Genomic DNA, 11024 nt, shown 5'->3' with positions numbered 1-11024 from the left:
TTCAGATTTGATAGCCCTGCACCAATAGGCAGTTGGTGGCAGATGTCAGGCCTGTCAAATGTGACAAAATGATTGAGCTTTTTCTGTCCCCCCCCCCCCCCCCCCCCCCCCCCCCCCCGCCCCCCCCCCCCTTCTCTTATTTCTTTTAAAGCTCGTATACTGTTGAGAGACACGTCCATCAGCAGTACCCAGTGTGGAATTCTATCCTAATGTCACGTCAGATGACACCTTCACTTCATGTATAAATGCATTCTTGGCTGTAATGCCGTAACTGATTCTGTTCCGATAGGAAAGGGCCTTATCGGGTCCCATCGGGCCCCGTCACCATTCACAGCAGCATTAGCACTTCCATTGCACCTTGGTTCATAATGAGAACGTACGCAGTCTCCGACCCCGTCGGCACCCTGGCTGTAATGCAGCAGAAAATTTCCGGGTGTAATTTCAGGCGGTGCGGTCATCACAATGAGACGGACTTTTGCGGGTGGAAAATGTGCTCTTGTGCTTCTTTGCACAAATCTTTGTGTGTTTGTGTGATAAGTCACTTCTCTTAAGAACACTGCCGGGCACAGGTGAAAAATTGACACACACATCATGCTCAAATTCTTAAATAATATCAGTAGAATATATTATACATTAACTGTTTGGTATATTTTACTGCTTAATTTATGTTGTGATTTAACATTTTGTAAATGAGGTTTCTCAAACATAAAATCTGAGAAAAGCACCTTATAAATAATAATTGCGATAGCGTCTTTTCCATTATCATAATAACAATAATAATCATCACTATTATTGTTATTATATTCTTATGGTTTTCTGTTGGCAGCGGTGTATAATAATAATAATAATAATCATCATCATCATCATTATTATTGTTATTTATATTCTTATGGTTTTCTGTAGGCAGCAGTGTATTATAATAATAATAATAATAATAATAATAATAATAATAACATGCTAGTTGTATTTCATATAGACTGTACTGTAGGGTCTGTGCTGTATTTTGCAGTATTGCTGGTGCTGAGGCAGTGGAGGAAAATTGCTGGCTGCTTTTCGCTTTCTGCCCACATGGCTCTGTTAATCACCTGTTTGATGATGTTAATTGGACTCCCACTGCTACACTAATTGATAACGCCATTGCCATTGACAACAGGAAACACTGTCTCTCGGAAAAATGTAGGTCTGCGGGCTTTTTTAGTGCGTGAGTGAAATATTTTCAGTACTCTTACATTTTTTATTGTATTACCTGCATCTATTATCTCATTACCTACTGTTTTCATGATCATAACAAAGCCCGGGTTTTAATATACACCTGAAAATTATATTACCTTTGCAGTTTCCTTTCACCCAGCAGTGCACATAATTGTAAATGTTACAATGGCTTCCTACAGGAAGGGGGGGGGGGAATCATTGTAAAAAATCATATTCATTAATATCCTTGGAGAGAGACTGAGTGAGCAGGGCCAGTCCTGACTGGGGCATGAAGAAAGTAGAGCTTTGGCAGTTGGTGCCAGGGGGTTTAAAAGAGCACACTTGGTTAATAGAAGCAGTTCTTCCTCCTCTATTGTCACACTAAACCCACGTTCCAGTAATTGACCTGCCAGAACATTCCAGAAGCAGAGGCAGGCTGTCTTTCAGATCCAGATTGGTCAGTTCTGCTTTTCAGCATTTGATTTTGCTTGTTAAACTTCAAATGTAAATGTCATTGATTTGCCATATGGTATGGCATGTAGGATTAGACACAAGTTTTTTTGTTGGTTTTTTTTTTTTTTTTTTTTTTTTTTTTTTTTTTTTTTTTTTGTGTGAGAGTGGCTTGTATCTCACCAGGGGCAGTATAGATAATGGCATTTTACAGCTGTGTGTATATACACACATTTATAGGCTACATCCTGTGCATGCTTATAAAGTTATAAGTTATAACACACATTATGCAATCTGATGTTATTTTAAGACATACTATGTAGGATTTTTAAATCTGTATTTATGCACTCTGTGTTCACAACATAAGAAAATGGAAAATGGCAAAATACATAAGACTATAGTCTTATCTCCAAATTAGGTCAAAAGTGGCACCTCTTCCAAAATGCCCTTTTTTTGGTACAGGTGGATGGGAAATCACTTTTATAATACAACTGCTCTGAAATAAATGCATTATACTAGTGTTTAAGCATTTTATGATCAATAAAGTGTTTTCATGGAAACAAATAAAAAATGTACTGTTTTGTTCTGCAGATGAATGCACAATCATGTTTATAATACAGCTGTGGTGAAATAAATGAATTATGATGTATTTTAAGCATTTTATGATCAATAAAGTGTTTTCTTGGAAAATGGCAAAATACATAAGACTATAGTCTTATGTCCAAATGAGGTCAAAAGTGGCAACTATTCACAAATGCCTATTTTTTGATACTGGTAAAATGGAAATCATATTTATAATACAGCTGTGGTGAAATAAATGAATTATAATGTGTTTTAAGACTTTTATGATCAATAAAGTGTTTTTATAAAAAAATTCAAAATGCCTTTCTTTGGTACAGATGGATGGGAAACCACGATTATAGTGTAGCTGTGGTGAAATAAATGAATTATAATGTGTTTTAAGAATTTTATGATCAATAAAGTATTTTCATGGAAAATGACAAAATACATAAGACTATAGTCTTATGTCCAAATGAGGTCAAAAGTGGCAACTATTCACAAATGCCTATTTTTTGATACTGAGGGATTGGAAATCATATTTATAATACACCTGTGGTGAAATAAAAAAATTATAATGTGTTTTAAGACTTTTATGATCAATAAAGTGTTTTTATGGAAAAATTCAAAATGCCTTTCTTTGGTACAGATGGATGGGAAATCACGATTATAGTGTAGCTGTGGTGAAATAAATGAATTATAATGTGTTTTAAGAATTTTATGATCAATAAAGTATTTTCATGGAAAATGGCAAAATACATAACACTATAGTCTTATGTCCAAATGAGGTCAAAAGTGGCAACTATTCACAAATGCCTATTTTTTGATACTGGTAAAATGGAAATCATATTTATAATACACCTGTGGTGAAATAAATGAATTATAATGTGTTTTAAGACTTTTATGATCAATAAAGTGTTTTTATGGAAAAATTCAAAATGCCTTTCTTTGGTACAGATGGATGGGAAATCACGATTATAGTGTAGCTGTGGTGAAATAAATGAATTATAATGTGTTTTAAGAATTTTATGATCAATAAAGTATTTTCATGGAAAATGGCAAAATACATAAGCCTATAGGCTTATGTCCAAATGAGGTCAAAAGTGGCAACTATTCACAAATGCCTATTTTTTGATACTGAGGGATTGGAAATCATATTTATAATACACCTGTGGTGAAATAAATGCATTATATAGTGTTTTATGCATTATATGATCAATAAAGTCTTTTCATGGAAAAATTAAAAATGTCTGTTTTTGTTGCAGATGAATGTGCAATCATGCTGGATGCTGAAAAATATTTTTCTGGATTTATGTAAATTTACCTGTATTTATTCTAAAATGTGTTCAGGGCATTTCCAGGCATGGCACTCTTTTCTGTGGGGGGAGGAGTTGATGTGGCCTAGAGAGCCTGTGGTTTGGGATCAGATTTGTGTGTGAGAGTATTTGTTGCTGTAGCTTGCTGTCTGCTGTAATGGCCCAGATGCAGTGAAGCAAAAAGACAAGCCGACAGGGCTCATTCAAGAACTAGAGTTACTCTAACCTTGGAGTTACTTTTCCTCTGTGGCGTCAGCTGAAGTTCACCAAGGGGATGAAATACTGTGTGGAGTTGGCTTGTTTTCAGTTGGACCTGTATGTAACATTACCCGTTGCCAAGCAGCTAGGGCTGTCCTGAATCTTTGAATGTTTTTAATTATTTGTACATGTCCGGTTTTTGGTCCTGACCTGGCAATGTAACCTAACGTCTTGTAAGAGTAATTGATGGAAGAAATGTACTGGTAATTACCAATGATTTTGCGTGTCTCTGACAGGGATGAGTGGGTGGGGTTAAAGACTGAGGAAGAGATGTCTTTGGTTGTAAACACAGGCTAAAAAATCCTCCACAGTATGCCTTTAATTTGGTACTTGTGAAAAGCTGGGATATCCACAGTAATGGAACACAGAACCATATAAAGGTATGTGTTTTCTGCATTATGAATTCATAATAAATCAATTAAAAAATTCCCAAGACAATAAAATACCTAGGCTAAAATTCCCATTGGGGTAACTATTTCAAACTTTAGTTTGAATTAAAGTAGACCAAATGGAAATTATGGCTAAGGGTCATTATGTTCAGATTGCTTACATTTGTGCAATCTCTCTATCTTCTTGGAAGATGCAATTTGGCAAATGCTGTATATCGGAGGAATGAGCAAAGCTTCATTAAAATTCCATAGTACACAATAGATGCTGAAAATGATCATCAGAGCTTAAGTAAAAATCCAAACTGAATCTCAGAAGAAGCCTAAATAACAGACCCGTTCCTTCTTCTGACTGGAGGGGGGAAGTATTAATCTAAAATCCTCTCTAGCCACTCAGTCCATGTATTTTATGAACTCCATTTCAAATGTTTCTCTTCCCAAAAAATGATCTGATTGCTTAAATTTGTATATAAAAATCCTTAGTCAGAAAACTCAAATGGATCTTTGAGCAACACATTGATTCCAAGCATATCAACCAAGAAATCGTTAATTTCCACAATTAACTGTTTTGCAATGGCCATCTTAAAGCCTGATTTATACTTAATCACACGACCCTTTCAACAAGTGTTGCATAACAAAAATTATGTATTTCCAACTGAAAAAAGTGTTGCAAGATTTTGCTATATCTCAGAACTTCATACTTTGTCACAGTGCTGATTCAACAGCCAAATGGAACACTGAAATTCATCATCATGGATACGCCATTTTTTCTTATCTGAGTGACCGACCACCTTTTCTCTGTTTGCATCATGTTTTGGATGATTTTTTTCACTGTTGGGACAGCATATCATGGTCATATGTATTTTGCTATTTTTACTGTGCCTTTTTCATAATAAACACATTTCAATGCATTTCCTTGTAATTCTGTCATTGAAATCATAATATTTAAATTGTTTTTCATGCATTTAAACAGAAAGAAAGCATGTAATTTATATACCTCTGAGGGAAAACAAGCTGGGATTGAGGCAGGATTTCGATCAGTGTTAGGGTTTAGGTTAAGGCTACTGCAGTGTTAAGGTTTATTAAATGAGGACATTTTTGATTAAAATTGTTTTCACTGGAAAACAGCAGAATGCAAAAGCCCGAAAGTGTAAAAAGTACATCATGTTTATTCAGCAACCATGATGAAATAAATAAATGAAAATATTTTTAATACAATCATGATGAAAAATCAGTTTCACTGAAACACAGCAAAACTATAGCTATAGCAAAACATTTCCACTTGTTAGCATTTTTAAATATATTCAAAAGATATTCATAGATTAAAAATTAACATCACTGGAAACTAACAAAATACTAGTGAATATTTATATATAATGCTGTTTGTGACAATGGAGGTGGGTACAGATAACAAAATACATACACAATACATATAAGGTACGTTCAGCCACTAATGCATAATTATTAACAAGAAGGTTAGCCGTAACCAGTCAGGGAATACAACAGTTCAGAATGGAAAGTTGCTTTTTTTTTAACACTCTCTTTAGGCAGCCAAAGCCTGGACTTGACGAAGAGGAGATGGCTGGGGGACAGGTTGTCACAGGGGGTGCCATTTTGGGCCCCATCACCCCTGCGCTGTCCGTAGCTGTGCTCTTCAATTGCCATCTCTGTTGAAACAAAGAACAATCATTTACCAATTTGCTAGAACAATGCTAGTTCTAGCTCTGCAATACTCTGCCAGGCCAATCCCTGTGTGACCTTCTCTGCTTGAAGCTTCAGCTAACCCTGTCTAATAGACTGTCCGAGAGAGGGCACTTGGTCCAGGACCAGACAGAGAGGCCCACTGTTCTCAGGGCTTCATGTACCTGGCTGACACCACACAGGATGGCCAGCCCAGGTTTTGGAGTGGATTACCATGTCATCCAGGTATTCAATCACAAAGCTCTGGTACAGCTGAAGTACTACATCTATCAGGTATTGAGTGGCGAATGTTATTTCAGCAAGGGTGAGCAGGACCTGTCGATGCTCTTTGGTCAGCTCAGGTATTGCTATCTCACTGAGGCTGCACTTGGGCAACCGGCTTGGGAGGAGAGCAAATGTTATGCTCCACCAGGGTGGTTCATCCAGGAAGATAAGATCTCGAAACTGATAGATCCTTCAAAAATGTACATTTGTCTTGGGTTATGGCCCATGCACAGACTTACCTTATCAGCATTTGTTCCTTTGTTGGCAGTGATGATCAGTGCAAACAGGGCAGCCTTGGACCCTCAGCCCACGTCTTCAGCTGGTTGTGGTGGTATATCTGCTGCTCTCTCTGCTGGCCGGTCTGGCGGAGGCGATGATTAACCATGTTGACCCACTCCAGAACTGCATATGATCCCTGCCAGGTGGCGGGAAATTAGATCAGTAAAATTAAAACAAAAACCAGAACTCCACGATCTCACCTGACCGTAACTCTACGAAATGAGCAAGCCTGTTATACTCTCATTGCTGGGACTACTGCAATTATCCCCAGCATTGCTTCATCACATCACATCATCATTGCCTCAGTTTGGTTCTGCATGAAGACGACGTGTTCAGTGAGGCTGCAGTGAAGTGAAATTTGTCTTTCCCATACCAGCATTCCCAGTTCCCAGGTGAGGGCTTCCAAAGTGGCAGTGCACAGGGAAGAACAGCCTCGGGGTAACGGGTGGCGTGATCGAGGATGACCAGGACGTAGTTTAGCCCCAGTACGGTAGAGCACCAGGTTAGGCTGGCGGAAATATGCCCAAGCGCTAGTCAGGTTGAGGAGGCTCTGGGAATGGTGCTGAGCAGGAGCTGCTTTGCAGGGAGCATGATGAGCCAGTGATGAGCAGCAGCAGGGACTGATCATCAGAGAACAGCTGGTGGGCTTGTCAGCCACTTCCCTCTGCTGCTGTCCGGCATGGCGGTGCTGAACGGAAAGGGAGGTGTCAGCAGGAGGTGAAGGAAAAGAGGAGGGGCAGCTGCTGCCCATGCAACAATATAATGTCAAATGCAAAAGTATTAGGACAGTGACATAAGTTTTGACTCTGTACTCCAGCACATTGGATGAGGTTTTAATACAGAGAATAACACAGTGAAGGACATTAAAATGCAGATTGTCAGCTTTAATTTGAGGGTATTTACATCCTGATCGATCGTGAACCGTATAGGAGTTACAGCCCTTTTTATAGACAGTCCCCCCAATTTTAGGAACCAGAAGTAAGCAGACAATTAGCTGTTCAACTGTTTCTTGACGAGCTGTGTGTTAGTGCATCATTAGTTCAAGCACAAGAAAGCTGACAAAAGGGCTAGAGTTGATTCTAGTCAGGCCACCATGAGGTGGAAAAATCTCAATAAATGGATCAGAAACATTGGGTGTGTCAAAATCAAGTCTGTGGTACATTAAGAAGCAAGGACGCACTTGTGAGCTTACCTCTTAACCAGGTGAACCATGGATGAGCACTGTATTGGATGATCAAAAAACATTTTCAATTGTGAAGAAAAACTCCCTTTAAACTGTCAAACAGAACACTCTCCAGGATGGCAGCATCTACATGTCAAAGATTAGAATAAAGAGAAGAGTACACCAGCATAACCTCAGAGGCTTTACAGCAATATGCAGACATCAGTAAGCCTCAAGAACAGAACGGCCAGGTTCGAGTTTGGTAAAAAAAGTATATTAAAAAACGGCATAGTTCTGGAACAAACTCAGACGAGATGAGTACCTACCTGTACGACCAAAGTGATAGAAAGCGAAAACTCTAGACAAAGAAAGGAACTGCTTATGATCCAAAGCGCCCCCTAATCTTTGAAACATGGTGGAGGTAGTGATATGGCTTGGCCATCCATGGCTGTCACTGGAACAAGCTCATTGGTCTTTATTGATAATGTGACTGCTGATGGCAGCAGTAGGAAGAAAGATTGCTTCCACCTGTGTTCTGTTATTATTTTATAAATTGGGCTGTGTCACATCAGTGTTGAGGTTGTTACGAGGACAAAAAACTGAGAATGTGAGTTACTAAAATAACAGTGGGAAAATAAGCAGGGCATTATAAGAAATGCTCTGACTTAAATAACCTCTGGTGAATGTGTTCAATGTCCACCATTACTCTCCTGACAAAATCCCCCCTTCTTAAATTGCATTTTGCTCAAAATAGATTATTACTGCGGAAAAAGTGCATTGAATCACTGAGTGTTTTGCAGTCTGACATCAGAAATTGATTTTGGATCCGTGTTTTAAGACTCCATAGTTCACTCTTTCATAATGAGCACCAGACTTGAAACTGGCAATTAAAAAGTAAACAATCTAAATACTGCACAGAAAAAATATATTTCTTAGATAGCATCATGCAAATTCAGTACAATTGCTACTAACGTAGTGTGAACTGATATTTCAAGACTATATTTTAGGGAAAGCGTCTTCTCTGTATTAAAAAAAATAATTTTGTGACCTTTCCTCAGGGATAAAGAACCCCAGCAGTAAGAAATGTAAAGAATACTCTTGGTTGAACCAACACCTGTTCATAGCAAAATAATATATGTGAAACTATATTTCAGAGAAATCAGTATTGTAAAAAAACCAGTTGTATGTGTGTATGGGTGTGTGTGTTTATGTGAACAGTACTTATGGGGCCATCCCACATTCGACCCAACATCTGTTTGCCCCATTCAATAAAGAGCGCTCATAAGGAAATGTCCAACAACCCTAAAAAAAACCAAGGCTTTGATGTGAAGCTACTGTACAAACACATAACACTCGGCTGTGTACTTCAGCCAAATCTGGATGTGGGGCCTTTTTTGATCTTCTGCTAGACATCACATCCACTTCCTGCCAGAGGGGGTCACTACTTCCTGTTTGGTGGGTCAGCATTGAGGTCCGGAGTCTCATTGTTACTGCCAGGGTCACCTCTGGATCCTAACCCCCCCAGCCCCCCCCCCCCCACCCCCCCCCACCCAACCCCAGGCCCTCGATATAACCCCACTTCAAATAGCCTGCATGCTTGGAATCCTCAGGCTACTGTGGTTGCTCCGGTTAGTGTTGTGGGCAGTATTTGGACAGATGGTTTGCCCTTCTGAAGGTTTGAAGAGCTGGAACACGCCTTGCTCCAGGAATATGCTCTTTGACAATCAACGCTCAGAGTGACCAGGACCACTTTCTGGGGTTTTCAAAATTATTTCAAGCATTATTTTTTGGTGTATACTTTTAACTGTCCCAGGCAGTCCTTGTGTGTAATGTAGGATATTTTAGATGCTTAACTGTGAATAAATGCTACAAAAGGGATGTGTTCATATGTATAGCCTCTGGCAGCATTATGTCTGTACTTAGTGTACTCCCAAGTATGCCTATAGCAGTCATTATAAAGCTTGGCTGGATTTCAGAAATTTCTGTAATTATTAATTATCATTGCCAAAACCTTTTCCAAAACTGACATAATATTGAAAAACCACCAGAAATTAAACAGTGCATATAAAAGACATCTGTGAGTTTATTTACTGTTTTCAACCAGTGAAAAAAGTGAGCTCATTGTGAATTTGCTACACCCTGCCCCCCCAACACACTCACTCACACATGCACACACACGCACACGCACACACACACACACACACACACACGCATGCAGACAGTGCTGTCACAGGCGTGGCAGACACACTGCACCAAAGACGCTGGACGCTCATATCATCACGGGCCGCACCTCGTGATAGGATGGTTTCAGGGAGCTGGCATAAAGGCTACCACTTATCCCCCCCCCCACCCCCCTCCCGGCCCTACCCCACATCCCCCCCCCGCCCACGCTGAGAGAAGCGGGCGCGTATCGGTCCTCCATTGTGACTCCCAGCACCGCACCGGCACGGTGGCGCCGTTAAGCCCACGTTACGCACCAGAGCGTCTGGCTCTCCCCCCCGCCCCCCCCCCCCTGCGCCACCCCAGCAGGGAGCGCCTCTTTCTGCCAGGTGCTGAGTCCCGATGCCCTAAAGAGAATCGGCGCGCGGGGTGGGGAAAAACACGCAGACTTCACTTCCGAGAAGCGCGGACGATTAAGAGCTACCCCCCCCATCCCCCCCACCCCCCCACCACCACCACCACCACCACCCATCGCCCCCCTTCCACCAAGCAGCCAGAGGATTAACACAGAGAGAGGAAAACAGAGGGAAAGGTGTGTGTGTGTGTGTGTGTGTGTGTGTGTGTGCGCGCGCGCATGGAATCGTTGCCTCCTACCTGACAGACCATACTGAAATAAAACTTTAAGGAAGCCAGAGACACCATGTGTAATGCCAAGCAATGCTCCGATTTGGACAGGGTTGTGGTCTCAATAGCCCTTGTTCTCTTACACTTTATGACACTACCTGGATATTCCAGTGTCCTGGCATTTGCATATTTACATCCGGATACCATTGGTGAAGGTAGAAGTAGCCTTGCATTTAAAATTTACATTTGTTGGGAAAAAGGCGTGTAAGAAAAGTGATGGGTTTGCTCATGCGATGATTCAGATTTTTATTGAACGTGATGAGAAATAGCCTCAAAATAATTTAATATTTTGGAGATAATTAAAGCAAACAGGAAGTGGGACTGTACCATAAACCAATCGACTTGTCACAGTTTTCTCCAGTCCCATTTCTTTGCGTGGACTGAGGAAATGCTCACTGTCAAGACAAGCCCCGCCCCCTTCTCGATCTGACCCAATACAGCCAGAGGTCAGAGGGCCAATCTCATCTCCCGGCTCTCCGCGAGGGTCTTAACTCCGTCAAGCGATACCGCTCATTTCCTGGGTCGCTCTTAACGACAGAAAGGAAAACACAGACAGCATGGAGATTTTCAGCGCGAGATGAGAGCGCAGTCTGCTTTTTAACCCCCCCCCCCCAC

At 40.6% G+C, this 11024-nt stretch overlaps 1 long non-coding RNA gene across 1 annotated transcript; it reads right to left on the bottom strand.

Annotated features, from left to right (window-relative positions):
• Positions 1-5576: 5576 nt before the first annotated feature.
• LOC118217593 lies at positions 5577-7172 on the bottom strand. Its single transcript, XR_004763230.1, has 3 exons — positions 6777-7172; positions 6364-6539; positions 5577-5826 (listed from the first exon to the last, which is right to left on the bottom strand). It is a non-coding gene; the product is annotated as an uncharacterized LOC118217593 (long non-coding RNA).
• Between the last annotated feature and the right edge of the window lie 3852 nt (positions 7173-11024).

Source organism: Anguilla anguilla, chromosome 18 (genome assembly GCF_013347855.1).
Source record: "Anguilla anguilla isolate fAngAng1 chromosome 18, fAngAng1.pri, whole genome shotgun sequence".
Classification (NCBI taxonomy): domain Eukaryota; kingdom Metazoa; phylum Chordata; class Actinopteri; order Anguilliformes; family Anguillidae; genus Anguilla; species Anguilla anguilla.
The sequence above is the reverse complement of the archived record's forward strand: the minus strand, read 5'-3'. Positions and strand labels throughout refer to the sequence as shown.